The sequence below is a fragment of the Paramormyrops kingsleyae genome, chromosome 4 (genome assembly GCF_048594095.1).
Source record: "Paramormyrops kingsleyae isolate MSU_618 chromosome 4, PKINGS_0.4, whole genome shotgun sequence".
NCBI lineage: Eukaryota > Metazoa > Chordata > Actinopteri > Osteoglossiformes > Mormyridae > Paramormyrops > Paramormyrops kingsleyae.
This window is the reverse complement of record NC_132800.1, coordinates 46,501,918-46,525,805: the sequence shown is the minus strand read 5'-3', so window position 1 is coordinate 46,525,805 and position 23,888 is coordinate 46,501,918. Positions and strand designations below refer to the sequence as shown.

Sequence of the window (23,888 nt, the reverse complement as noted above, 5' to 3'; positions counted from 1 at the left end):
ACTGAAAACAAAAGGGCTGATTCTGGCCGCTTCCCTCGCTTACGCCCATACTGTTTCGACTGCGCCCGATCTCGTCTGATCTCGGAAGCTAAGCGGGGCCGGGCTTGGTTAGTACTTGGTTGGGAGACTGCCTGGGATTGCTAAGTGCCGTAAACTTTTTCTTACTTTCACTTTTTCCAGAGGGCCCTGCGTCTTGCCACGAATTGAACGATGTCACTCCCCTTTCATTTCACAAATTACCTTTATTTGTACAACGACGGCAGTCCCAGCCCACTTTTGCAGAAAGTACTCGTAGCAATCGTATACAACTCACCGCTTTCTTCCTCATTTTAAGAACGACTTTCTCAAAGACATCTTGACATCAATGTCGCATCGACGTCTGCTCTTCTCTCGGTGCGACTCTCAATAAACCCTCAACTGAAAACAAAAGGGCTGATTCTGGCCGCTTCCCTCGCTTACGGCCATACCGTTCCGACTGCGCCCGATCTCGTCTGATCTCGGAAGCTAAGCGGGGCCGGGCCTGGTTAGTACTTGGTTGGGAGACTGCCTGGGAATACCAAGTGCCGTAAGCTTTTTCTTAGTTTCACCTTATCCAGAGGGCCCTGCGTCTTGCCACGAATGTAAAGCTGTCACTCCCCTATCATTTCACAAAGTGTCTTTATTTGTACAACGACGGCAGTCCCCGCCCACTTTTGCAGAAAGTACTCGTAGCAATCGCATACAACTCACCGCTTTCTTCCTCATTTTAATAACGACTTTCTCAAAGACATCTTGACATCAATGCCGCATCGACGTCTGCTCTTCTCTCGGTGCGACTCTCAATAAACCCTCAACTGAAAACAAAAGGGCTGATTCTGGCCGCTTCTCTCGCTTACGGCCATACCGTTCCGACTGCGCCCGATCTCGTCTGATCTCAGAAGCTAAGTGGGGCCGGGCTTGGTTAGTACTTGGTTGGGAGACTGCCTGGGAATACCAAGTGCCGTAAGCTTTTTCTTAGTTTCACCTTATCCAGAGGGCCCTGCGTCTTGCCACGAATGTAAAGCTGTCACTCCCCTATCATTTCACAAAGTATCTTTATTTGTACAACGACGGCAGTCCCCGCCCACTTTTGCAGAAAGTACTCGTAGCAATCGCATACAACTCACCGCTTTCTTCCTCATTTTAATAACGACTTTCTCAAAGACATCTTGACATCAATGCCGCATCGACGTCTGCTCTTCTCTCGGTGCGACTCTCAATAAACCCTCAACTGAAAACAAAAGTGCTGATTCTGGCCGCTTCCCTCGCTTATGGCCATACTGTTCCGACTGCGCCCGATCTCGTCTGATCTCGGAAGCTAAGCGGGACCGGGCTTGGTTAGTACTTGGTTGGGAGACTGCTTGGGATTACCAAGTGCCGTAAGCTTTTTCTTACTTTCACTTTATCCCGAGGGCCCAGCGTCTTGCCACGAATTTAAAGCTGTCACTCCCCTATCATTTCACAAAGTATCTTTATTTGTACAACGACGGCAGTCCCCGCCCACTTTTGCAGAAAGTACTCGTAGCAATCGCATACAACTCACCGCTTTCTTCCTCATTTTAATAACGACTTTCTCAAAGACATCTTGACATCAATGCCGCATCGATGTCTGCTCTTTTCTCGGTGCGACTCTCAATAAACCCTCAACTGAAAACAAAAGGGCTGATTCTGGCCGCTTCCCTCGCTTACGCCCATACTGTTTCGACTGCGCCCGATCTCGTCTGATCTCGGAAGCTAAGCGGGGCCGGGCTTGGTTAGTACTTGGTTGGGAGACTGCCTGGGATTGCTAAGTGCCGTAAACTTTTTCTTACTTTCACTTTTTCCAGAGGGCCCTGCGTCTTGCCACGAATTGAACGATGTCACTCCCCTTTCATTTCACAAATTACCTTTATTTGTACAACGACGGCAGTCCCAGCCCACTTTTGCAGAAAGTACTCGTAGCAATCGTATACAACTCACCGCTTTCTTCCTCATTTTAAGAACGACTTTCTCAAAGACATCTTGACATCAATGCCGCATCGACGTCTGCTCTTCTCTCGGTGCGACTCTCAATAAACCCTCAACTGAAAACAAAAGTGCTGATTCTGGCAGCTTCCCTCGCTTACGGCCATACTGTTCCGACTGCGCCCGATCTCGTCTGATCTCGGAAGCTAAGCGGGGCCGGGCTTGGTTAGTACTTGGTTGGGAGACTGCCTGGGAATACCAATTGCCGTAAGCTTTTTCTTAGTTTCACCTTATCCAGAGGGCCCTGCGTCTTGCCACGAATGTAAAGCTGTCACTCCCCTATCATTTCACAAAGTATCTTTATTTGTACAACGACGGCAGTCCCCGCCCACTTTTGCAGAAAGTACTCGTAGCAATCGCATACAACTCACCACTTTCTTCCTCATTTTAATAACGACTTTCTCAAAGACATCTTGACATCAATGCCGCATCGACGTCTGCTCTTCTCTTGGTGCGACTCTCAATAAACCCTCAACTGAAAACAAAAGGGCTGATTCTGGCCGCTTCTCTCGCTTACGGCCATACCGTTCCGACTGCGCCCGATCTCGTCTGATTTCGGAAGCTAAGCGGGGCCGGGCTTGGTTAGTACTTGGTTGGGAGACTGCCTGGGATTGCTAAGTGCCGTAAACTTTTTCTTACTTTCACTTTTTCCAGAGGGCCCTGCGTCTTGCCACGAATGTAAAGATGTCACTCCCCTTTCATTTCACAAATTACCTTTATTTGTACAACGACGGCAGTCCCCGCCCACTTTTGCAGAAAGAACTCGTAGCAATCGTATACAACTCACTGCTTTCTTCCTCATTTTAATAACGACTTTCTCAAAGACACCTTGACATCAATGCCGCATCGACGTCTGCTCTTCTCTCGGTGCGACTCTCAATAAACCCTCAACTGAAAACAAAAGGGCTGATTCTGGACGCTTCCCTCGCTTACGGCCATACCGTTCCGACTGCGCCCGATCTCGTCTGATCTCGGAAGCTAAGCGGGGCCGGGCTTGATTAGTACTTGGTAGGGAGACTGCCTGGGAATACCAAGTGCCGTAAGCTTTTTCTTAGTTTCACCTTATCCAGAGGGCCCTGCGTCTTGCCACGAATGTAAAGATGTCACTACCCTTTCATTTCACAAATTACCTTTATTTGTACAAAGACGGCAGTCCCCGCCCACTTTTGCAGAAAGTACTCGTAGCAATCGTATACAACTCACCGATTTCTTCCTCATTTTAATAACGACTTTCTCAAAGACATCTTGACATCAATGCCGCATCGACGTCTGCTCTTCTCTCGGTGCGACTCTCAATAAACCCTCAACTGAAAACAAAAGTGCTGATTCTGGCCGCTTCCCTCGCTTACGGCCATACCGTTCCAACTGCGCCCGATCTCGTCTGATCTCGGAAGCTAAGCGGGACCTGGCTTGGTTAGTACTTGGTTGGGAGACTGCCTGGGATTACCAAGTGCCGTAAGCTTTTTCGTACTTTCACTTTATCCAGAGGGCCCTGCATCTTGCCACGAATGTAAAGATGTCACTCCCCTTTCATTTCACAAATTACCTTTATTTGTACAATGAAGGCAGCCCACTTTTGCAGAAAGTACTCATAGCAATCGCATACAACTCGCCGCTTTCTTCCTCATTTTAATAAAGACTTTCTCAAAGACATCTTGACATCAATGCCGCATCGACGTCTGCTCTTCTCTCGGTGCGACTCTCAATAAACCCTCAACTGAAAACAAAAGTGCTGATTCTGGCCGCTTCCCTCGCTTACGGCCATACTGTTCCGACTGCGCCCGATCTCGTCTGATCTCGGAAGCTAAGCGGGGCTGGGCTTGGTTAGTACTTGGTTGGGAGACTGCCTGGGAATACCAAGTGCCGTAAGCTTTTTCTTAGTTTCACCTTATCCAGAGGGCCCTGCGTCTTGCCACGAATTGAAAGATGTCACTCCCTTTTCATTTCACAAATTACCTTTATTTGTACAACGACGGCAGTCCGAGCCCACTTTTGCAGAAAGTACTCGTAGCAATCGTATACAACTCACCGCTTTCTTCCTCATTTTAAGAACGACTTTCTCAAAGACATCTTGACATCAATGCCGCATCGACGTCTGTTCTTCTCTCGGTGCGACTCTCAATAAACCCTCAACTGAAAACAAAAGGGCTGATTCTGGCCGCTTCCCTCGCTTACGGCCATACTGTTCCGACTGCGCCCGATCTCGTCTGATCTCGGAAGCTAAGCGGGGCCGGGCTTGGTTAGTACTTGGTTGGGAGACTGCCTGGGAATACCAAGTGCGGTAAGCTTTTTCTTAGTTTCACCTTATCCAGAGGGCCCTGCGTCTTGCCACGAATTGAAAGATGTCACTCCCTTTTCATTTCACAAATTACCTTTATTTGTACAACGACGGCAGTCCCAGCCCACTTTTGCAGAAAGTACTCGTAGCAATCGTATACAACTCACCGCTTTCTCCCTCATTTTAAGAACGACTTTCTCAAAGACATCTTGACATCAATGACGCATCGACGTCTGCTCTTCTCTCGGTGCGACTCTCAATAAACCCTCAACTGAAAACAAAAGGGCTGATTCTGGCCGCTTCCCTTGCTTACGGCCATACCGTTCCGACTGCGCCCGATCTCGTCTGATCTCGGAAGCTAAGCGGGGCCGGGCTTGGTCAGTACTTGGTTGGGAGACTGCCTGGGAATACCAAGTGCCGTAAGCTTTTTCTTAGTTTCACCTTATCCAGAGGGCCCTGCGTCTTGCCACGAATTGAAAGATGTCACTCCCTTTTCATTTCACAAATTACCTTTATTTGTACAACGACGGCAGTCCCAGCCCACTTTTGCAGAAAGTACTCGTAGCAATCGTATACAACTCACCGCTTTCTCCCTCATTTTAAGAACGACTTTCTCAAAGACATCTTGACATCAATGCCGCATCGACGTCTGCTCTTCTCTCGGTGCGACTCTCAATAAACCCTCAACTGAAAACAAAAGGGCTGATTCTGGCCGCTTCCCTCGCTTACAGCCATACCGTTCCGACTGCGCCCGATCTCATTTGATCTCGGAAGCTAAGCGGGGCCGGGCTTGGTCAGTACTTGGTTGGGAGACTGCCTGGGAATACCAAGTGCCGTAAGCTTTTTCTTAGTTTCACCTTATCCAGAGGGCCCTGCGTCTTGCCACGAATTGAAAGATGTCACTCCCTTTTCATTTCACAAATTACCTTTATTTGTACAACGACGGCAGTCCCAGCCCACTTTTGCAGAAAGTACTCGTAGCAATCGTATACAACTCACCGATTTCTTCCTCATTTTAATAACGACTTTCTCAAAGACATCTTGACATCAATGCCGCATCGACGTCTGCTCTTCTCTCGGTGCGACTCGCAATAAACCCTCAACTAAAAACAAAAGTGCTGATTCTGGCCGCTTCCCTCGCTTACGGCCATACCGTTCCGACTGCGCCCGATCTCGTCTGATCTCGGAAGCTAAGCGGGGCCGGGCTTGGTCAGTACTTGGTTGGGAGACTGCCTGGGAATACCAAGTGCCGTAAGCTTTTTCTTAGTTTCACCTTATCCAGAGGGCCCTGCGTCTTGCCACGAATGTAAAGATGTCACTACCCTTTCATTTCACAAATTACCTTTATTTGTACGAAGACGGCAGTCCCCGCCCACTTTTGCAGAAAGTACTCGTAGCAATCGTATACAACTCACCGATTTCTTCCTCATTTTAATAACGACTTTCTCAAAGACATCTTGACATCAATGCCGCATCGACGTCTGCTCTTCTCTCGGTGCGACTCTCAATAAACCCTCAACTGAAAACAAAAGTGCTGATTCTGGCCGCTTCCCTCGCTTACGGCCATACCGTTCCGACTGCGCCCGATCTCGTCTGATCTCGGAAGCTAAGCGGGGCCGGGCTTGGTCAGTACTTGGTTGGGAGACTGCCTGGGAATACCAAGTGCCGTAAGCTTTTTCTTAGTTTCACCTTATCCAGAGGGCCCTGCGTCTTGCCACGAATGTAAAGATGTCACTACCCTTTCATTTCACAAATTACCTTTATTTGTACAAAGACGGCAGTCCCCGCCCACTTTTGCAGAAAGTACTCGTAGCAATCGTATACAACTCACCGATTTCTTCCTCATTTTAATAACGACTTTCTCAAAGACATCTTGACATCAATGCCGCATCGACGTCTGCTCTTCTCTCGGTGCGACTCTCAATAAACCCTCAACTGAAAACAAAAGTGCTGATTCTGGCCGCTTCCCTCGCTTACGGCCATACCGTTCCGACTGCGCCCGATCTCGTCTGATCTCGGAAGCTAAGCGGGGCCGGGCTTGGTCAGTACTTGGTTGGGAGACTGCCTGGGAATACCAAGTGCCGTAAGCTTTTTCTTAGTTTCACCTTATCCAGAGGGCCCTGCGTCTTGCCACGAATGTAAAGATGTCACTACCCTTTCATTTCACAAATTACCTTTATTTGTACAAAGACGGCAGTCCCCGCCCACTTTTGCAGAAAGTACTCGTAGCAATCGTATACAACTCACCGATTTCTTCCTCATTTTAATAACGACTTTCTCAAAGACATCTTGACATCAATGCCGCATCGACGTCTGCTCTTCTCTCGGTGCGACTCTCAATAAACCCTCAACTGAAAACAAAAGTGCTGATTCTTGCCGCTTCCCTCGCTTACGGCCATACCGTTCCGACTGCGCCCGATCTCGTCTGATCTCGGAAGCTAAGCGGGGCCGGGCTTGGTCAGTACTTGGTTGGGAGACTGCCTGGGAATACCAAGTGCCGTAAGCTTTTTCTTAGTTTCACCTTATCCAGAGGGCCCTGCGTCTTGCTACGAATGTAAAGATGTCACTACCCTTTCATTTCACAAATTACCTTTATTTGTACAAAGACGGCAGTCCCCGCCCACTTTTGCAGAAAGTACTCGTAGCAATCGTATACAACTCACCGATTTCTTCCTCATTTTAATAACGACTTTCTCAAAGACATCTTGACATCAATGCCGCATCGACGTCTGCTCTTCTCTCGGTGCGACTCTCAATAAACCCTCAACTGAAAACAAAAGTGCTGATTCTGGCCGCTTCCCTCGCTTACGGCCATACCGTTCCGACTGCGCCCGATCTCGTCTGATCTCGGAAGCTAAGCGGGGCCGGGCTTGGTCAGTACTTGGTTGGGAGACTGCCTGAGAATACCAAGTGCCGTAAGCTTTTTCTTAGTTTCACCTTATCCAGAGGGCCCTGCGTCTTGCCACGAATGTAAAGATGTCACTACCCTTTCATTTCACAAATTACCTTTATTTGTACAAAGACGGCAGTCCCCGCCCACTTTTGCAGAAAGTACTCGTAGCAATCGTATACAACTCACCGATTTCTTCCTCATTTTAATAACGACTTTCTCAAAGACATCTTGACATCAATGCCGCATCGACGTCTGCTCTTCTCTCGGTGCGACTCTCAATAAACCCTCAACTGAAAACAAAAGTGCTGATTCTGGCCGCTTCCCTCGCTTACGGCCATACCGTTCCGACTGCGCCCGATCTCGTCTGATCTCGGAAGCTAAGCGGGGCCGGGCTTGGTCAGTACTTGGTTGGGAGACTGCCTGGGAATACCAAGTGCCGTAAGCTTTTTCTTAGTTTCACCTTATCCAGAGGGCCCTGCGTCTTGCCACGAATGTAAAGATGTCACTACCCTTTCATTTCTCAAATTACCTTTATTTGTACAAAGACGGCAGTCCCCGCCCACTTTTGCAGAAAGTACTCGTAGCAATCGTATACAACTCACCGATTTCTTCCTCATTTTAATAACGACTTTCTCAAAGACATCTTGACATCAATGCCGCATCGACGTCTGCTCTTCTCTCGGTGCGACTCTCAATAAACCCTCAACTGAAAACAAAAGTGCTGATTCTGGCCGCTTCCCTCGCTTACGGCCATACCGTTCCGACTGCGCCCGATCTCGTCTGATCTCGGAAGCTAAGCGGGGCCGGGCTTGGTCAGTACTTGGTTGGGAGACTGCCTGGGAATACCAAGTGCCGTAAGCTTTTTCTTAGTTTCACCTTATCCAGAGGGCCCTGCGTCTTGCCACGAATGTAAAGATGTCACTACCCTTTCATTTCTCAAATTACCTTTATTTGTACAAAGACGGCAGTCCCCGCCCACTTTTGCAGAAAGTACTCGTAGCAATCGTATACAACTCACCGATTTCTTCCTCATTTTAATAACGACTTTCTCAAAGACATCTTGACATCAATGCCGCATCGACGTCTGCTCTTCTCTCGGTGCGACTCTCAATAAACCCTCAACTGAAAACAAAAGTGCTGATTCTGGCCGCTTCCCTCGCTTACGGCCATACCGTTCCGACTGCGCCCGATCTCGTCTGATCTCGGAAGCTAAGCGGGGCCGGGCTTGGTCAGTACTTGGTTGGGAGACTGCCTGGGAATACCAAGTGCCGTAAGCTTTTTCTTAGTTTCACCTTATCCAGAGGGCCCTGCGTCTTGCCACGAATGTAAAGATGTCACTACCCTTTCATTTCACAAATTACCTTTATTTGTACAAAGACGGCAGTCCCCGCCCACTTTTGCAGAAAGTACTCGTAGCAATCGTATACAACTCACCGATTTCTTCCTCATTTTAATAACGACTTTCTCAAAGACATCTTGACATCAATGCCGCATCGACGTCTGCTCTTCTCTCGGTGCGACTCTCAATAAACCCTCAACTGAAAACAAAAGGGCTGATTCTGGCCGCTTCCCTCGCTTACAGCCATACCGTTCCGACTGCGCCTGATCTCGTCTGATCTCGGAAGCTAAGCGGGGCCGGGCTTGGTCAGTACTTGGTTGGGAGACTGCCTGGGAATACCAAGTGCCGTAAGCTTTTTCTTAGTTTCACCTTATCCAGAGGGCCCTGCGTCTTGCCACGAATGTAAAGATGTCACTACCCTTTCATTTCACAAATTACCTTTATTTGTACAGACGGCAGTCCCCGCCCACTTTTGCAGAAAGTACTCGTAGCAATCGTATACAACTCACCGATTTCTTCCTCATTTTAATAACGACTTTCTCAAAGACATCTTGACATCAATGCCGCATCGACGTCTGCTCTTCTCTCGGTGCGACTCTCAATAAACCCTCAACTGAAAACAAAAGTGCTGATTCTGGCCGCTTCCCTCGCTTACGGCCATACCGTTCCGACTGCGCCCGATCTCGTCTGATCTCGGAAGCTAAGCGGGACCTGGCTTGGTTAGTACTTGGTTGGGAGACTGCCTGGGATTACCAAGTGCCGTAAGCTTTTTCTTACTTTCACTTTATCCAGAGGGCCCTGCATCTTGCCACGAATGTAAAGATGTCACTCCCCTTTCATTTCACAAATTACCTTTATTTGTACAATGAAGGCAGCCCACTTTTGCAGAAAGTACTCATAGCAATCGCATACAACTCGCCGCTTTCTTCCTCATTTTAATAAAGACTTTCTCAAAGACATCTTGACATCAATGCCGCATCGACGTCTGCTCTTCTCTCGGTGCGACTCTCAATAAACCCTCAACTGAAAACAAAAGTGCTGATTCTGGCCGCTTCCCTCGCATACGGCCATACCGTTCCGACTGCGCCCGATCTCGTCTGATCTCGGAAGCTAAGCGGGGCCGGGCTTGGTTAGTACTTGGTTGGGAGACTGCCTGGGAATACCAAGTGCCGTAAGCTTTTTCTTAGTTTCACCTTATCCAGAGGGCCCTGCGTCTTGCCACGAATTGAAAGATGTCACTCCCTTTTCATTTCACAAATTACCTTTATTTGTACAACGACGGCAGTCCGAGCCCACTTTTGCAGAAAGTACTCGTAGCAATCGTATACAACTCACCTCTTTCTCCCTCATTTTAAGAACGACTTTCTCAAAGACATCTTGACATCAATGCCGCATCGACGTCTGCTCTTCTCTCGGTGCGACTCTCAATAAACCCTCAACTGAAAACAAAAGGGCTGATTCTGGCCGCTTCCCTCGCTTACGGCCATACTGTTCCGACTGCGCCCGATCTCGTCTGATCTCGGAAGCTAAGCGGGGCCGGGCTTGGTTAGTACTTGGTTGGGAGACTGCCTGGGAATACCAAGTGCCGTAAGCTTTTTCTTAGTTTCACCTTATCCAGAGGGCCCTGCGTCTTGCCACGAATTGAAAGATGTCACTCCCTTTTCATTTCACAAATTACCTTTATTTGTACAACGACGGCAGTCCCAGCCCACTTTTGCAGAAAGTACTCGTAGCAATCGTATACAACTCACCGCTTTCTCCCTCATTTTAAGAACGACTTTCTCAAAGACATCTTGACATCAATGACGCATCGACGTCTGCTCTTCTCTCGGTGCGACTCTCAATAAACCCTCAACTGAAAACAAAAGGGCTGATTCTGGCCGCTTCCCTTGCTTACGGCCATACTTTTCCGACTGCGCCCGATCTCGTCTGATCTCGGAAGCTAAGCGGGGCCGGGCTTGGTTAGTACTTGGTTGGGAGACTGCCTGGGAATACCAAGTGCCGTAAGCTTTTTCTTAGTTTCACCTTATCCAGAGGGCCCTGCGTCTTGCCACGAATTGAAAGATGTCACTCCCTTTTCATTTCACAAATTACCTTTATTTGTACAACGACGGCAGTCCCAGCCCACTTTTGCAGAAAGTACTCGTAGCAATCGTATACAACTCACCGCTTTCTCCCTCATTTTAAGAACGACTTTCTCAAAGACATCTTGACATCAATGCCGCATCGACGTCTGCTCTTCTCTCGGTGCGACTCTCAATAAACCCTCAACTGAAAACAAAAGGGCTGATTCTGGCCGCTTCCCTCGCTTACGGCCATACCGTTCCGACTGCGCCCGATCTCGTCTGATCTCGGAAGCTAATCGGGGCCGGGCTTGGTTAGTTCTTGGTTGGGAGACTGCCTGGGAATACCAAGTGCCGTAAGCTTTTTCTTAGTTTCACCTTATCCAGAGGGCCCTGCGTCTTGCCACGAATTGAAAGATGTCACTCCCTTTTCATTTCACAAATTACCTTTATTTGTACAACGATGGCAGTCCCAGCCCACTTTTGCAGAAAGTACTCGTAGCAATCGTATACAACTCACCGCTTTCTCCCTCATTTTAAGAACGACTTTCTCAAAGACATCTTGACATCAATGACGCATCGACGTCTGCTCTTCTCTCGGTGCGACTCTCATTTAACCCTCAACTGAAAACAAAAGTGCTGATTCTGGCCGCTTCCCTCGCTTACGGCCGTACCGTTCCAACTGCGCCCGATATTGTCTGATCTCGGAAGCTAAGCGGGACCGGGCTTGGTTAGTACTTGGTTGGGAGACTGCCTGGGATTACCAAGTGCCGTAAGCTTTTTCTTACTTTCACTTTATCCAGAGGGCCCTGCATCTTGCCACGAATATAAAGATGTCACTCCCCTTTCATTTCACAAATTACCTTAATTTGTACAACGACGGCAGTCCCAGCCCACTTTTGCAGAAAGTACTCGTAGCAATCGTATACAACTCACCGCTTTCTTCCTCATTTTAATAACGACTTTCTCAAAGACATCTTGACATCAATGCCGCATCGACGTCTGCTCTTCTCTCGGTGCGACTCTCAATAAACCCTCAACTGAAAACAAAAGTGCTGATTCTGGCCGCTTCCCTCGCTTACGGCCATACCGTTCCGTCTGCGCCTGATCTCGTCTGATCTCGGAAGCTAAGCGGGGCCGGGCTTGGTCAGTACTTGGTTGGGAGACTGCCTGGGAATACCAAGTGCCGTAAGCTTTTTCTTAGTTTCACCTTATCCAGAGGGCCCTGCGTCTTGCCACGAATGTAAAGATGTCACTACCCTTTCATTTCACAAATTACCTTTATTTGTACAAAGACGGCAGTCCCCGCCCACTTTTGCAGAAAGTACTCGTAGCAATCGTATACAACTCACCGATTTCTTCCTCATTTTAATAACGACTTTCTCAAAGACATCTTGACATCAATGCCGCATCGACGTCTGCTCTTCTCTCGGTGCGACTCTCAATAAACCCTCAACTGAAAACAAAAGTGCTGATTCTGGCCGCTTCCCTCGCTTACGGCCATACCGTTCCGACTGCGCCCGATCTCGTCTGATCTCGGAAGCTAAGCGGGACCTGGCTTGGTTAGTACTTGGTTGGGAGACTGCCTGGGATTACCAAGTGCCGTAAGCTTTTTCTTACTTTCACTTTATCCAGAGGGCCCTGCATCTTGCCACGAATGTAAAGATGTCACTCCCCTTTCATTTCACAAATTACCTTTATTTGTACAATGAAGGCAGCCCACTTTTGCAGAAAGTACTCATAGCAATCGCATACAACTCGCCGCTTTCTTCCTCATTTTAATAAAGACTTTCTCAAAGACATCTTGACATCAATGCCGCATCGACGTCTGCTCTTCTCTCGGTGCGACTCTCAATAAACCCTCAACTGAAAACAAAAGTGCTGATTCTGGCCGCTTCCCTCGCTTACGGCCATACCGTTCCGACTGCGCCCGATCTCGTCTGATCTCGGAAGCTAAGCGGGGCCGGGCTTGGTTAGTACTTGGTTGGGAGACTGCCTGGGAATACCAAGTGCCGTAAGCTTTTTCTTAGTTTCACCTTATCCAGAGGGCCCTGCGTCTTGCCACGAATTGAAAGATGTCACTCCCTTTTCATTTCACAAATTACCTTTATTTGTACAACGACGGCAGTCCGAGCCCACTTTTGCAGAAAGTACTCGTAGCAATCGTATACAACTCACCGCTTTCTTCCTCATTTTAAGAACGACTTTCTCAAAGACATCTTGACATCAATGCCGCATCGACGTCTGCTCTTCTCTCGGTGCGACTCTCAATAAACCCTCAACTGAAAACAAAAGGGCTGATTCTGGCCGCTTCCCTCGCTTACGGCCATACCGTTCCGACTGCGCCCGATCTCGTCTGATCTCGGAAGCTAAGCGGGGCCGGGCTTGGTTAGTACTTGGTTGGGAGACTGCCTGGGAATACCAAGTGCCGTAAGCTTTTTCTTAGTTTCACCTTATCCAGAGGGCCCTGCGTCTTGCCACGAATTGAAAGATGTCACTCCCTTTTCATTTCACAAATTACCTTTATTTGTACAACGACGGCAGTCCGAGCCCACTTTTGCAGAAAGTACTCGTAGCAATCGTATACAACTCACCGCTTTCTTCCTCATTTTAAGAACGACTTTCTCAAAGACATCTTGACATCAATGCCGCATCGACGTCTGCTCTTCTCTCGGTGCGACTCTCAATAAACCCTCAACTGAAAACAAAAGGGCTGATTCTGGCCGCTTCCCTCGCTTACGGCCATACCGTTCCGACTGCGCCCGATCTCGTCTGATCTCGGAAGCTAAGCGGGGCCGGGCTTGGTTAGTACTTGGTTGGGAGACTGCCTGGGAATACCAAGTGCCGTAAGCTTTTTCTTAGTTTCACCTTATCCAGAGGGCCCTGCGTCTTGCCACGAATTGAAAGATGTCACTCCCATTTCATTTCACAAATTACCTTTATTTGTACAACGACGGCAGTCCCAGCCCACTTTTGCAGAAAGTACTCGTAGCAATCGTATACAACTCACCGCTTTCTCCCTCATTTTAAGAACGACTTTCTCAAAGACATCTTGACATCAATGACGCATCGACGTCTGCTCTTCTCTCGGTGCGACTCTCATTTAACCCTCAACTGAAAACAAAAGTGCTGATTCTGGCCGCTTCCCTCGCTTACGGCCGTACCGTTCCAACTGCGCCCGATATTGTCTGATCTCGGAAGCTAAGCGGGACCGGGCTTGGTTAGTACTTGGTTGGGAGACTGCCTGGGATTACCAAGTGCCGTAAGCTTTTTCTTACTTTCACTTTATCCAGAGGGCCCTGCATCTTGCCACGAATATAAAGATGTCACTCCCCTTTCATTTCACAAATTACCTTAATTTGTACAACGACGGCAGTCCCAGCCCACTTTTGCAGAAAGTACTCGTAGCAATCGTATACAACTCACCGCTTTCTTCCTCATTTTAAGAACGACTTTCTCAAAGACATCTTGACGTCAATGCCGCATCGACGTCTGCTCTTATCTCGGTGCGACTCTCATTAAACCCTCAACTGAAAACAAAAGGGCTGATTCTGGCCACTTCCCTCGCTTACGGCCATACCGTTCCGACTGCGCCCGATCTCGTCTGATCTCGGAAGCTAAGCGGGGCCGGGCTTGGTTAGTACTTGGTTCGGAGACTGCCTGGGAATACCATGTGCCGTAAGCTTTTTCTTAGTTTCACCTTATCCAGAGGGCCCTGCGTCTTGCCACGAATTGAAAGATGTCACTCCCTTTTCATTTCACAAATTACCTTTATTTGTACAACGACGGCAGTCCCAGCCCACTTTTGCAGAAAGTACTCGTAGCAATCGTATACAACTCACCGCTTTCTCCCTCATTTTAAGAACGACTTTCTCAAAGACATCTAGACATCAATGACGCATCGACGTCTGCTCTTCTCTCGGTGCGACTCTCAATTAACCCTCAACTGAAAACAAAAGGGCTGATTCTGGCCGCTTCCCTCGCTTACGGCCGTACCGTTCCGACTGCGCCCGATCTTGTCTGATCTCGGAAGCTAAGCGGGACCAGGCTTGGTTAGTACTTGGTTGGGAGACTGCCTGGGATTACCAAGTGCCGTAAGCTTTTTCTTACTTTCACTTTATCCAGAGGGCCCTGCATCTTGCCACGAATGTAAAGATGTCACTCCCCTTTCATTTCACAAATTACCTTTATTTGTACAATGAAGGCAGCCCACTTTTGCAGAAAGTACTCATAGCAATCGCATACAACTCGCCGCTTTCTTCCTCATTTTAATAAAGACTTTCTCAAAGACATCTTGACATCAATGCCACATCGACGTCTGCTCTTCTCTCGGTGCGACTCTCAATAAACTCTCAACTGACTCTCAATAAACCCTCAACTGAAAACAAAAGGGCTGATTCTGGCCGCTTCCCTCGCTTACGGCCATACCGTTCCGACTGCGCCCGATCTCGTCTGATCTCGGAAGCTAAGCGGGGCCGGGCTTGGTTAGTACTTGGTTGGGAGACTGCCTCGGATTACCAAGTGCCGTAAGCTTTTTCTTACTTTCACTTTATCCCGAGGGCCCAGCGTCTTGCCACGAATGTAAAGATATCACTCCCCTTTCATTTCACAAATTGCCTTTATTTGTACAACAACGGCAGTCCCAGCCCACTTTTGCAGAAAGTACTCGTAGCAATCGTATACAACTCACCGCTTTCTCCCTCATTTTAAGAACGACTTTCTCAAAGACATCTTGACATCAATACCGCATCGACGTCTGCTCTACTCTCGGTGCGACTCTTAATTAACCCTCAAATCAAAACAAAAGTGCTGATTCTGGCCGCTTCCCTCGCTTATGGCCATACCGTTCCGACTGCGCCCAATCTCGTCTGATTTTGGAAGCTAAGCGGGGCCGGGCTTGGTTAGTACTTGGTTGGGAGACTGCCTGGGAATACCAAGTGCCGTAAGCTTTTTCTTAGTTTCACCTTATCCAGAGGGCCCTGCGTCTTGCCACGAATTGAAAGATGTCACTCCCTTTTCATTTCACAAATTACCTTTATTTGTACAACGACGGCAGTCGCAGCCCACTTTTTCAGAAAGTACTCGTAGCAATCGTATACAACTCACCGCTTTCTCCCTCATTTTAAGAACGACTTTCTCAAAGACATCTTGACATCAATGCCGCATTGACGTCTGCTCTTCTCTCGGTGCGACTCTCAATTAACCCTCAACTGAAAACAAAAGTGCTGATTCTGGCCACTTCCCTCGCTTACGGCCATACCGTTCCGACTGCGCACGATCTCGTCTGATCTCAGAAGCTAAGCGGGGCCGGGCTTGGTTAGTACTTGGTTGGGAGACTGCTTGGGATTACCAAGTGCCATAAGCTTTTTCTTACTTTCACTTTATCCCGAGGGCCCAGCGTCATGCCACGAATGTAAAGCTGTCACTCCCCTTTCATTTCACAAATTACCTTTATTTGTACAACGACGGCAGTCCCAGCCCACTTTTGCAGAAAGTACTCGTAGCAATCGTATACAACTCACCGCTTTCTTCCTCATTTTAAGAACGACTTTCTCAAAGACATCTTGACATCAATGCCGCATCGACGTCTGCTCTTCTCTCGGTGCGACTCTCAATAAACCCTCAACTGAAAACAAAAGGGCTGATTCTGGCTGCTTCCCTCGCTTATGGCCATACCGTTCTGACTGCGCCCGATCTCGTCTGATCTCGGAAGCTAAGCGGGGCCGGGCTTGGTTAGTACTTGGTTGGGAGACTGCTTGGGATTACCAAGTGCCGTAAGCTTTTTCTTACTTTCACTTTATCCCGAAGGCCCAGCGTCTTGCCACGAATGTAAAGCTGTCACTCCCCTTTCATTTCACAAATTACCTTTATTTGTACAACGACGGCAGTCCCAGCCCACTTTTGCAGAAAGTACTCGTAGCAATCGTATACAACTCACCGCTTTCTTCCTCATTTTAATAACGACTTTCTCAAAGACATCTTGACATCAATGCCGCATCGACGTCTGCTCTTCTCTCGGTGCGACTCTCAATAAACCCTCAACTGAAAACAAAAGGGCTGATTCTGGCAGCTTCCCTCGCTTACGGCCATACCGTTCCGACTGCGCCCAATCTCGTCTGATTTTGGAAGCTAATCGGGGCCGGGCTTGGATAGTACTTGGTTGGGAGACTGCCTGGGAATACCAAGTGCCGTAAGCTTTTTCTTAGTTTCACCTTATCCAGAGGGCCCTGCGTCTTGCCACGAATTGAAAGATGTCACTCCCTTTTCATTTCACAAATTACCTTCATTTGTACAACGACGGCAGTCCCAGCCCACTTTTTCAGAAAGTACTCGTAGCAATCGTATACAACTCACCGCTTTCTCCCTCATTTTAAGAACGACTTTCTCAAAGACATCTTGACATCAATGCCGCATTGATGTCTGCTCTTCTCTCGGTGCGACTCTCAATTAACCCTCAACTGAAAACAAAAGTGCTGATTCTGGCCACTTCCCTCGCTTACGGCCATACCGTTCCGACTGCGCACGATCTCGTCTGATCTCAGAAGCTAAGCGGAGCCGGGCTTGGTTAGTACTTGGTTGGGAGACTGCTTGGGATTACCAAGTGCCGTAAGCTTTTTCTTACTTTCACTTTATCCCGAGGGCCCAGCGTCTTGCCACGAATGTAAAGCTGTCACTCCCCTTTCATTTCACAAATTACCTTTATTTGTACAACGACGGCAGTCCCAGCCCACTTTTGCAGAAAGTACTCGTAGCAATCGTATACAACTCACCGCTTTCTTCTTCATTTTAAGAACGACTTTCTCAAAGACATCTTGACATCAATGCCGCATCGACGTCTGCTCTTCTCTCGGTGCGACTCTCAATAAACCCTCAACTGAAAACAAAAGGGCTGATTCTGGCTGCTTCCCTCGCTTATGGCCATACCGTTCCGACTGCGCCCGATCTCGTCTGATCTCGGAAGCTAAGCGGGGCCGGGCTTGGTTAGTACTTGGTTGGGAGACTGCTTGGGATTACCAAGTGCCGTAAGCTTTTTCTTACTTTCACTTTATCCCGAGGGCCCAGCGTCTTGCCACGAATGTAAAGCTGTCACTCCCCTTTCATTTCACAAATTACCTTTATTTGTACAACGACGGCAGTCCCAGCCCACTTTTGCAGAAAGTACTCGTAGCAATCGTATACAACTCACCGCTTTCTCCCTCATTTTAAGAACGACTTTCTCAAAGACATCTTGACATCAATGCCGCATCGACGTCTGCTCTACTCTCGGTGCGACTCTTAATTAACCCTCAACTGAAAACAAAAGTGCTGATTCTGGCCACTTCCCTCGCTTATGGCCATACCGTTCCGACTGCGCCCAATCTCGTCTGATTTTGGAAGCTAAGCGGGGCCGGGCTTGGTTAGTACTTGGTTGGGAGACTGCCTGGGAATACCAAGTGCCGTAAGCTTTTTCTTAGTTTCACCTTATCCAGAGGGCCCTGCGTCTTGCCTCGAATTGAAAGATGTCACTCCCTTTTCATTTCACAAATTACCTTTATTTGTACAACGACGGCAGTCCCAGCCCACTTTTTCAGAAAGTACTCGTAGCAATCGTATACAACTCACCGCTTTCTCCCTCATTTTAAGATCTACTTTCTCAAAGACATCTTGACATCAATGCCGCATCGACGTCTGCTCTTCTCTCGGTGCGACTCTCAATAAACTCTCAACTGAAAACAAAAGGGCTGTTTCTGGCCACTTCCCTCGATTACGGCCATACCGTTCCGACTGCGCCCGATCTCGTCTGATCTCGGAAGCTAAGCGGGACCGGGCTTGGTTAGTACTTGGTTGGGAGACTGCTTGGGATTACCAAGTGCCGTAAGCTTTTTCTTACTTTCACTTTATCCCGAGGGCCCAGCGACTTGCCACGAATGTAAAGCTGTCACTCCCCTATCATTTCACAAAGTATCTTTATTTGTACAACGACGGCAGTCCCCGCCCACTTTTGCAGAAAGTACTCGTAGCAATCGCATACAACTCACCGCTTTCTTCCTCATTTTAATAACGACTTTCTCAAAGACATCTTGACATCAATGCCGCATCGATGTCTGCTCTTTTCTCGGTGCGACTCTCAATAAACCCTCAACTGAAAACAAAAGGGCTGATTCTGGCCGCTTCCCTCGCTTACGGCCATACTTTTTCGACTGCGCCCGATCTCGTCTGATCTCGGAAGCTAAGCGGGGCCGGGCTTGGTTAGTACTTGGTTGGGAGACTGCCTGGGATTGCTAAGTGCCGTAAACTTTTTCTTACTTTCACTTTTTCCAGAGGGCCCTGCGTCTTGCCACGAATTGAACGATGTCACTCCCCTTTCATTTCACAAATTACCTTTATTTGTACAACGACGGCAGTCCCAGCCCACTTTTGCAGAAAGTACTCGTAGCAATCGAATACAACTCACCGCTTTCTTCCTCATTTTAAGAACTACTTTCTCAAAAACATCTTGACATCAATGCCGCATCGACGTCTGCTCTTCTCTCGGTGCGACTCTCAATTAACCCTCAACTGAAAACAAAGGTGCTGATTCTGGCCACTTCCCTCGCTAACGGCCATACCGTTCCGACTGCGCCCGATTTCGTCTGATCTCGGAAGCTAAGCGGGGCCGGGCTTGGTTAGTACTTGGTTGGGAAACTGCTTGGGATTACCAAGTGCCGTAAGCTTTTTCTTACTTTCACTTTATCCCGAGGGCCCAGCGTCTTGCCACGAATGTAAAGCTGTCACTCCCCTATCATTTCACAAAGTATCTTTATTTGTACAACGACGGCAGTCCCCGCCTACTTTTGCAGAAAGTACTCGTAGCAATCGCATACAACTCACCGCTTTCTTCCTCATTTTAATAACGACTTTCTCAAAGACATCTTGACATCAATGCCGCATCGACGTCTGCTCTTCTCTCGGTGCGACTCTCAATAAACTCTCAACTGAAAACAAAAGGGCTGTTTCTGGCCACTTCCCTCGATTACGGCCATACCGTTCCGACAGCGCCCGATCTCCTCTGATCTCGAAGGTAAGCGGAGCCGGGCTTGGTTAGTACTTGGTTGGGAGACTGCCTGGGAATACCAAGTGCCGTAAGCTTTTTCTTAGTTTCACCTTATCCAGAGGGCCCTGCGTCTTGCCACGAATTGAAAGATGTCACTCCCTTTTCATTTCACAAAGTATCTTTATTTGTACAACGATGGCAGTCCCCGCCCACTTTTGCAGAAAGTACTCGTAGCAATCGTATACAACTCACCGCTTTCTTCCTCATTTTAAGAACGACTTTCTCAAAGACATCTTGACATCAATGCCGCATCGACGTCTGCTCTTCTCTCGGTGCAACTCTCAATAAACCCTCAACTGAAAAGAAAAGGGCTGATTCTGGCCGCTTCCCTCACTTACGGCCATACCGTTCCGACTGCGCCCGATCTCGTCTGATCTCGGAAGCTAAGCGTGGCCGGGCTTGGTTAGTACTTGGTTGGGAGACTGCCTGGGATTACCAAGTGCCGTAAGCTTTTTCTTACTTTCACCTTATCCAGAGGGCCCAGCGTCTTGCCACGAATGTAAAGATGTCACTCCCCTTTCATTTCACAAATTACCTTTATTTGTACAATGACGGCAGTCCCCGCCCACTTTTGCAGAAAGTACTCGTAGCAATCGTATACAACTCACCGCTTTCTTCCTCATTTTAATAACGACTTTCTCAAAGACATCTTGACATCAATGGCGAATCGACGTCTGCTCTTCTCTCAGTGCGACTCTCAATAAACCCTCAACTGAAAACAAAGGGGCTGATTCTGGCAGCTTCCCTCGCTTACGGCCATACCGTTCCGACTGCGCCTGATCTCGGAAGCTAAGCGGGGCCGGGCTTGGTTAGTACTAGGTTGGGAGACTGCCTGGGATTACCAAGTGCCGTAAGCATTTTCTTACTTTCACCTTATCCAGAGGGCCCAGCGTCTTGCCACGAATGTAAAGATGTCACTCCCTTTTCATTTCACAAAGTATCTTTATTTGTACAACGACGGCAGTCCCCGCCCACTTTTGCAGAAAGTACTCGTAGCAATCGCATACAACTCACCGCTTTCTTCCTCATTTTAATAACGACTTTCTCAAAGACATCTTGACATCAATGCCGCATCGACGTCTGCTCTTCTCTCGGTGCGACTCTCAATAAACCCTCAACTGAAAACAAAAGGGCTGATTCTGGCTGCTTCCTTCGCTTACGGCCATACAGTTCCGACTGCGCCCGATCTCGTCTGATCTCGGAAGCTAAGCGGGGCCGGGCTTGCTTAGTACTTGGTTGGGAGACTGCCTGGGATTACCAAGTGCCGTAAGCTTTTTCTTACTTTCACCTTATCCAGAGGGCCCTGCGTCTTGCCACGAAAGTAAAGATGTCACTCCCCTTTCATTTCACAAATTACCTTTATTTGTACAACGACGGCAGTCCCCGCCCACATTTGCAGAAAGTACTCATAGCAATCGTATACAACTCACCGCTTTCTTCCTCATTTTAATAACGACTTTCTCAAAGACATCTTGACATCAATGCCGCATCGACGTCTGCTCTTCTCTCGGTGCGACTCTCAATAAACCCTCAACTGAAAACAAAAGGGCTGATTCTGGCAGCTTCCCTCGCTTACGGCCATACCGTTCCGACTGCGCCCGATCTCGTCTGATCTCGGAAGCTAAGCGGGGCCGGGCTTGGTTACCTACTTGGTTGGGAGACTGCCTGGGATTGCTAAGTGCCGTAAACTTTTTCTTACTTTCACTTTTTCCAGAGGGCCCTGCGTCTTGCCACGAATTGAACGATGTCACTCCCCTTTCATTTCACAAATTACCTTTATTTGTATAACGACGGCAGTCCCAGCCCACTTTTGCAGAAAGTACTCGTAGCAATCGTATACAACTCACCGCTTTCTTCCTCATTTTAAGAACTACTTTCTCAAAGACATCTTGACATCAATGCCGCATCGACGTCTGCTCTTCTCTCGGTGCGACTCTCAATAAACTCTCAACTGAAAACAAAAGGGCTGTTTCTGGCCACTTCCCTCGATTACGACCATACCGTTCCGACTGCGCCCGATCTCCTCTGATCTCGAAGGTAAGCGGAGCCGGGCTTGGTTAGTACTTGGTTGGGAGCCTGCCTGGGATTACCAAGTGCCGTAAGCTTTTTCTTACTTTCACTTTATCCCGGGGGCCCTGCGTCTTGCTACGAATGTAAAGATGTCACTCCCCTTTCATTTCACAAATTACCTTTATTTGAACAAAGACGGCAGTCCCCGCCCAATTTTGCAGAAAGAACTCGTAACAATCGTATACAACGACTTTCTCAAAGACATCTTGACATCAATGCCGCATCGATGTCTGCTCTTCTCTCGGTGCGACTCTCAATTAACCCTCAACTGAAAACAAAGGTCCTGATTCTGGCCGCTTCCCTCGCTAACGGCCATACCGTTCCGACTGCGCCCGATTTCGTCTGATCTCGGAAGCTATGCGGGGCCGGGCTTGGTTAGTACTTGGTTGGGAGACTGCCTGGAATTACCAAGTGCCGTAAGCTGTTTCTTACTTTCAACTTATCCAGAGGGCCCTGCGTCTTGCCACGAATGTAAAGCTGTCACTCCCCTATCATTTCACAAAGTATCTTTATTTGTACAACGATGGCAGTCCCCGCCCACTTTTGCAGAAAGTACTCAATCGCATACAACTCACCGCTTTCTTCCTCATTTTAATAACGACTTTCTCAAAGACATCTTGACATCAATGCCGCATCGACGTCTGCTCTTTTCTCGGTGCGACTCTCAATAAACCCTCAACTGAAAACAAAAGGGCTGATTCTGGCCGCTTCCCTCGCTTACGCCCATACTGTTTCGACTGCGCCCGATCTCGTCTGATCTCGGAAGCTAAGCGGGGCCGGGCTTGGTTAGTACTTGGTTGGGAGACTGCCTGGGATTGCTAAGTGCCGTAAACTTTTTCTTACTTTCACTTTTTCCAGAGGGCCCTGCGTCTTGCCACGAATTGAACGATGTCACTCCCCTTTCATTTCACAAATTACCTTTATTTGTACAACGACGGCAGTCCCAGCCCACTTTTGCAGAAAGTACTCGTAGCAATCGTATACAACTCACCGCTTTCTTCCTCATTTTAAGAACGACTTTCTCAAAGACATCTTGACATCAATGTCGCATCGACGTCTGCTCTTCTCTCGGTGCGACTCTCAATAAACCCTCAACTGAAAACAAAAGGGCTGATTCTGGCCGCTTCCCTCGCTTACGGCCATACCGTTCCGACTGCGCCCGATCTCGTCTGATCTCGGAAGCTAAGCGGGGCCGGGCCTGGTTAGTACTTGGTTGGGAGACTGCCTGGGAATACCAAGTGCCGTAAGCTTTTTCTTAGTTTCACCTTATCCAGAGGGCCCTGCGTCTTGCCACGAATGTAAAGCTGTCACTCCCCTATCATTTCACAAAGTGTCTTTATTTGTACAACGACGGCAGTCCCCGCCCACTTTTGCAGAAAGTACTCGTAGCAATCGCATACAACTCACCGCTTTCTTCCTCATTTTAATAACGACTTTCTCAAAGACATCTTGACATCAATGCCGCATCGACGTCTGCTCTTCTCTCGGTGCGACTCTCAATAAACCCTCAACTGAAAACAAAAGGGCTGATTCTGGCCGCTTCTCTCGCTTACGGCCATACCGTTCCGACTGCGCCCGATCTCGTCTGATCTCAGAAGCTAAGTGGGGCCGGGCTTGGTTAGTACTTGGTTGGGAGACTGCCTGGGAATACCAAGTGCCGTAAGCTTTTTCTTAGTTTCACCTTATCCAGAGGGCCCTGCGTCTTGCCACGAATGTAAAGCTGTCACTCCCCTATCATTTCACAAAGTATCTTTATTTGTACAACGACGGCAGTCCCCGCCCACTTTTGCAGAAAGTACTCGTAGCAATCGCATACAACTCACCGCTTTCTTCCTCATTTTAATAACGACTTTCTCAAAGACATCTTGACATCAATGCCGCATCGACGTCTGCTCTTCTCTCGGTGCGACTCTCAATAAACCCTCAACTGAAAACAAAAGTGCTGATTCTGGCCGCTTCCCTCGCTTATGGCCATACTGTTCCGACTGCGCCCGATCTCGTCTGATCTCGGAAGCTAAGCGGGACCGGGCTTGGTTAGTACTTGGTTGGGAGACTGCTTGGGATTACCAAGTGCCGTAAGCTTTTTCTTACTTTCACTTTATCCCGAGGGCCCAGCGTCTTGCCACGAATTTAAAGCTGTCACTCCCCTA

At 48.4% G+C, this 23,888-nt stretch overlaps 35 non-coding genes and 23 pseudogenes across 35 annotated transcripts; all 58 read left to right on the top strand.

Annotated features, from left to right (window-relative positions):
• The first annotated feature begins 37 nt into the window (after positions 1-37).
• On the top strand, positions 38-156 carry LOC140590372 (5S ribosomal RNA; annotated as a pseudogene).
• A 297-nt stretch (positions 157-453) lies between these two features.
• LOC140589576 (5S ribosomal RNA) lies at positions 454-572 on the top strand. Its single transcript, XR_011990755.1, has one exon. It is a non-coding gene; the product is annotated as a 5S ribosomal RNA (ribosomal RNA).
• Positions 573-869: 297 nt separating this feature from the next.
• Positions 870-988, top strand: LOC140589915 (5S ribosomal RNA). Its single transcript, XR_011991094.1, has one exon. It is a non-coding gene; the product is annotated as a 5S ribosomal RNA (ribosomal RNA).
• A 297-nt stretch (positions 989-1,285) lies between these two features.
• LOC140590030 (5S ribosomal RNA) lies at positions 1,286-1,404 on the top strand. The gene has a single exon (XR_011991209.1). It is a non-coding gene; the product is annotated as a 5S ribosomal RNA (ribosomal RNA).
• Positions 1,405-1,701: 297 nt separating this feature from the next.
• Positions 1,702-1,820, top strand: LOC140590371 (5S ribosomal RNA; annotated as a pseudogene).
• A 297-nt stretch (positions 1,821-2,117) lies between these two features.
• Positions 2,118-2,236, top strand: LOC140590012 (5S ribosomal RNA). Its single transcript, XR_011991191.1, has one exon. It is a non-coding gene; the product is annotated as a 5S ribosomal RNA (ribosomal RNA).
• Positions 2,237-2,533: 297 nt separating this feature from the next.
• LOC140590284 (5S ribosomal RNA) lies at positions 2,534-2,652 on the top strand (annotated as a pseudogene).
• Positions 2,653-2,949: 297 nt separating this feature from the next.
• Positions 2,950-3,068, top strand: LOC140589623 (5S ribosomal RNA). The gene has a single exon (XR_011990802.1). It is a non-coding gene; the product is annotated as a 5S ribosomal RNA (ribosomal RNA).
• Positions 3,069-3,365: 297 nt separating this feature from the next.
• On the top strand, positions 3,366-3,484 carry LOC140590184 (5S ribosomal RNA; annotated as a pseudogene).
• A 291-nt stretch (positions 3,485-3,775) lies between these two features.
• On the top strand, positions 3,776-3,894 carry LOC140589342 (5S ribosomal RNA). Its single transcript, XR_011990521.1, has one exon. It is a non-coding gene; the product is annotated as a 5S ribosomal RNA (ribosomal RNA).
• A 297-nt stretch (positions 3,895-4,191) lies between these two features.
• On the top strand, positions 4,192-4,310 carry LOC140589920 (5S ribosomal RNA). Its single transcript, XR_011991099.1, has one exon. It is a non-coding gene; the product is annotated as a 5S ribosomal RNA (ribosomal RNA).
• A 297-nt stretch (positions 4,311-4,607) lies between these two features.
• On the top strand, positions 4,608-4,726 carry LOC140589429 (5S ribosomal RNA). The gene has a single exon (XR_011990608.1). It is a non-coding gene; the product is annotated as a 5S ribosomal RNA (ribosomal RNA).
• Positions 4,727-5,023: 297 nt separating this feature from the next.
• On the top strand, positions 5,024-5,142 carry LOC140589874 (5S ribosomal RNA). Its single transcript, XR_011991053.1, has one exon. It is a non-coding gene; the product is annotated as a 5S ribosomal RNA (ribosomal RNA).
• Positions 5,143-5,439: 297 nt separating this feature from the next.
• On the top strand, positions 5,440-5,558 carry LOC140589428 (5S ribosomal RNA). The gene has a single exon (XR_011990607.1). It is a non-coding gene; the product is annotated as a 5S ribosomal RNA (ribosomal RNA).
• A 297-nt stretch (positions 5,559-5,855) lies between these two features.
• On the top strand, positions 5,856-5,974 carry LOC140589427 (5S ribosomal RNA). The gene has a single exon (XR_011990606.1). It is a non-coding gene; the product is annotated as a 5S ribosomal RNA (ribosomal RNA).
• A 297-nt stretch (positions 5,975-6,271) lies between these two features.
• On the top strand, positions 6,272-6,390 carry LOC140589426 (5S ribosomal RNA). The gene has a single exon (XR_011990605.1). It is a non-coding gene; the product is annotated as a 5S ribosomal RNA (ribosomal RNA).
• A 297-nt stretch (positions 6,391-6,687) lies between these two features.
• Positions 6,688-6,806, top strand: LOC140589425 (5S ribosomal RNA). Its single transcript, XR_011990604.1, has one exon. It is a non-coding gene; the product is annotated as a 5S ribosomal RNA (ribosomal RNA).
• A 297-nt stretch (positions 6,807-7,103) lies between these two features.
• On the top strand, positions 7,104-7,222 carry LOC140589491 (5S ribosomal RNA). The gene has a single exon (XR_011990670.1). It is a non-coding gene; the product is annotated as a 5S ribosomal RNA (ribosomal RNA).
• A 297-nt stretch (positions 7,223-7,519) lies between these two features.
• On the top strand, positions 7,520-7,638 carry LOC140589424 (5S ribosomal RNA). The gene has a single exon (XR_011990603.1). It is a non-coding gene; the product is annotated as a 5S ribosomal RNA (ribosomal RNA).
• A 297-nt stretch (positions 7,639-7,935) lies between these two features.
• LOC140589423 (5S ribosomal RNA) lies at positions 7,936-8,054 on the top strand. The gene has a single exon (XR_011990602.1). It is a non-coding gene; the product is annotated as a 5S ribosomal RNA (ribosomal RNA).
• Positions 8,055-8,351: 297 nt separating this feature from the next.
• Positions 8,352-8,470, top strand: LOC140589421 (5S ribosomal RNA). The gene has a single exon (XR_011990600.1). It is a non-coding gene; the product is annotated as a 5S ribosomal RNA (ribosomal RNA).
• Positions 8,471-8,767: 297 nt separating this feature from the next.
• Positions 8,768-8,886, top strand: LOC140590038 (5S ribosomal RNA). The gene has a single exon (XR_011991217.1). It is a non-coding gene; the product is annotated as a 5S ribosomal RNA (ribosomal RNA).
• A 295-nt stretch (positions 8,887-9,181) lies between these two features.
• Positions 9,182-9,300, top strand: LOC140590064 (5S ribosomal RNA; annotated as a pseudogene).
• A 291-nt stretch (positions 9,301-9,591) lies between these two features.
• Positions 9,592-9,710, top strand: LOC140589547 (5S ribosomal RNA). The gene has a single exon (XR_011990726.1). It is a non-coding gene; the product is annotated as a 5S ribosomal RNA (ribosomal RNA).
• A 297-nt stretch (positions 9,711-10,007) lies between these two features.
• LOC140589480 (5S ribosomal RNA) lies at positions 10,008-10,126 on the top strand. Its single transcript, XR_011990659.1, has one exon. It is a non-coding gene; the product is annotated as a 5S ribosomal RNA (ribosomal RNA).
• A 297-nt stretch (positions 10,127-10,423) lies between these two features.
• LOC140589551 (5S ribosomal RNA) lies at positions 10,424-10,542 on the top strand. Its single transcript, XR_011990730.1, has one exon. It is a non-coding gene; the product is annotated as a 5S ribosomal RNA (ribosomal RNA).
• A 297-nt stretch (positions 10,543-10,839) lies between these two features.
• LOC140589940 (5S ribosomal RNA) lies at positions 10,840-10,958 on the top strand. The gene has a single exon (XR_011991119.1). It is a non-coding gene; the product is annotated as a 5S ribosomal RNA (ribosomal RNA).
• A 297-nt stretch (positions 10,959-11,255) lies between these two features.
• Positions 11,256-11,374, top strand: LOC140590355 (5S ribosomal RNA; annotated as a pseudogene).
• A 297-nt stretch (positions 11,375-11,671) lies between these two features.
• On the top strand, positions 11,672-11,790 carry LOC140589758 (5S ribosomal RNA). The gene has a single exon (XR_011990937.1). It is a non-coding gene; the product is annotated as a 5S ribosomal RNA (ribosomal RNA).
• Positions 11,791-12,087: 297 nt separating this feature from the next.
• LOC140590063 (5S ribosomal RNA) lies at positions 12,088-12,206 on the top strand (annotated as a pseudogene).
• A 291-nt stretch (positions 12,207-12,497) lies between these two features.
• On the top strand, positions 12,498-12,616 carry LOC140590722 (5S ribosomal RNA). The gene has a single exon (XR_011991559.1). It is a non-coding gene; the product is annotated as a 5S ribosomal RNA (ribosomal RNA).
• Positions 12,617-12,913: 297 nt separating this feature from the next.
• On the top strand, positions 12,914-13,032 carry LOC140590721 (5S ribosomal RNA). Its single transcript, XR_011991558.1, has one exon. It is a non-coding gene; the product is annotated as a 5S ribosomal RNA (ribosomal RNA).
• Positions 13,033-13,329: 297 nt separating this feature from the next.
• LOC140590720 (5S ribosomal RNA) lies at positions 13,330-13,448 on the top strand. The gene has a single exon (XR_011991557.1). It is a non-coding gene; the product is annotated as a 5S ribosomal RNA (ribosomal RNA).
• Positions 13,449-13,745: 297 nt separating this feature from the next.
• LOC140590353 (5S ribosomal RNA) lies at positions 13,746-13,864 on the top strand (annotated as a pseudogene).
• Positions 13,865-14,161: 297 nt separating this feature from the next.
• LOC140589895 (5S ribosomal RNA) lies at positions 14,162-14,280 on the top strand. The gene has a single exon (XR_011991074.1). It is a non-coding gene; the product is annotated as a 5S ribosomal RNA (ribosomal RNA).
• A 297-nt stretch (positions 14,281-14,577) lies between these two features.
• On the top strand, positions 14,578-14,696 carry LOC140590253 (5S ribosomal RNA; annotated as a pseudogene).
• Positions 14,697-15,009: 313 nt separating this feature from the next.
• Positions 15,010-15,128, top strand: LOC140590027 (5S ribosomal RNA). Its single transcript, XR_011991206.1, has one exon. It is a non-coding gene; the product is annotated as a 5S ribosomal RNA (ribosomal RNA).
• A 297-nt stretch (positions 15,129-15,425) lies between these two features.
• LOC140589926 (5S ribosomal RNA) lies at positions 15,426-15,544 on the top strand. The gene has a single exon (XR_011991105.1). It is a non-coding gene; the product is annotated as a 5S ribosomal RNA (ribosomal RNA).
• A 297-nt stretch (positions 15,545-15,841) lies between these two features.
• LOC140590322 (5S ribosomal RNA) lies at positions 15,842-15,960 on the top strand (annotated as a pseudogene).
• A 297-nt stretch (positions 15,961-16,257) lies between these two features.
• On the top strand, positions 16,258-16,376 carry LOC140590080 (5S ribosomal RNA; annotated as a pseudogene).
• A 297-nt stretch (positions 16,377-16,673) lies between these two features.
• On the top strand, positions 16,674-16,792 carry LOC140590071 (5S ribosomal RNA; annotated as a pseudogene).
• Positions 16,793-17,089: 297 nt separating this feature from the next.
• LOC140590233 (5S ribosomal RNA) lies at positions 17,090-17,208 on the top strand (annotated as a pseudogene).
• Positions 17,209-17,505: 297 nt separating this feature from the next.
• LOC140589944 (5S ribosomal RNA) lies at positions 17,506-17,624 on the top strand. Its single transcript, XR_011991123.1, has one exon. It is a non-coding gene; the product is annotated as a 5S ribosomal RNA (ribosomal RNA).
• Positions 17,625-17,921: 297 nt separating this feature from the next.
• On the top strand, positions 17,922-18,040 carry LOC140589925 (5S ribosomal RNA). Its single transcript, XR_011991104.1, has one exon. It is a non-coding gene; the product is annotated as a 5S ribosomal RNA (ribosomal RNA).
• A 297-nt stretch (positions 18,041-18,337) lies between these two features.
• Positions 18,338-18,456, top strand: LOC140589942 (5S ribosomal RNA). Its single transcript, XR_011991121.1, has one exon. It is a non-coding gene; the product is annotated as a 5S ribosomal RNA (ribosomal RNA).
• A 297-nt stretch (positions 18,457-18,753) lies between these two features.
• LOC140590309 (5S ribosomal RNA) lies at positions 18,754-18,872 on the top strand (annotated as a pseudogene).
• Positions 18,873-19,169: 297 nt separating this feature from the next.
• On the top strand, positions 19,170-19,288 carry LOC140590215 (5S ribosomal RNA; annotated as a pseudogene).
• A 297-nt stretch (positions 19,289-19,585) lies between these two features.
• Positions 19,586-19,703, top strand: LOC140590249 (5S ribosomal RNA; annotated as a pseudogene).
• A 297-nt stretch (positions 19,704-20,000) lies between these two features.
• Positions 20,001-20,119, top strand: LOC140590157 (5S ribosomal RNA; annotated as a pseudogene).
• A 297-nt stretch (positions 20,120-20,416) lies between these two features.
• LOC140590382 (5S ribosomal RNA) lies at positions 20,417-20,525 on the top strand (annotated as a pseudogene).
• A 297-nt stretch (positions 20,526-20,822) lies between these two features.
• LOC140590247 (5S ribosomal RNA) lies at positions 20,823-20,941 on the top strand (annotated as a pseudogene).
• Positions 20,942-21,238: 297 nt separating this feature from the next.
• On the top strand, positions 21,239-21,358 carry LOC140590359 (5S ribosomal RNA; annotated as a pseudogene).
• A 297-nt stretch (positions 21,359-21,655) lies between these two features.
• LOC140590416 (5S ribosomal RNA) lies at positions 21,656-21,773 on the top strand (annotated as a pseudogene).
• Positions 21,774-22,042: 269 nt separating this feature from the next.
• LOC140590336 (5S ribosomal RNA) lies at positions 22,043-22,161 on the top strand (annotated as a pseudogene).
• Positions 22,162-22,453: 292 nt separating this feature from the next.
• On the top strand, positions 22,454-22,572 carry LOC140590370 (5S ribosomal RNA; annotated as a pseudogene).
• Positions 22,573-22,869: 297 nt separating this feature from the next.
• On the top strand, positions 22,870-22,988 carry LOC140589575 (5S ribosomal RNA). The gene has a single exon (XR_011990754.1). It is a non-coding gene; the product is annotated as a 5S ribosomal RNA (ribosomal RNA).
• Positions 22,989-23,285: 297 nt separating this feature from the next.
• On the top strand, positions 23,286-23,404 carry LOC140589914 (5S ribosomal RNA). Its single transcript, XR_011991093.1, has one exon. It is a non-coding gene; the product is annotated as a 5S ribosomal RNA (ribosomal RNA).
• Positions 23,405-23,701: 297 nt separating this feature from the next.
• LOC140590029 (5S ribosomal RNA) lies at positions 23,702-23,820 on the top strand. The gene has a single exon (XR_011991208.1). It is a non-coding gene; the product is annotated as a 5S ribosomal RNA (ribosomal RNA).
• Positions 23,821-23,888: the final 68 nt, after the last annotated feature.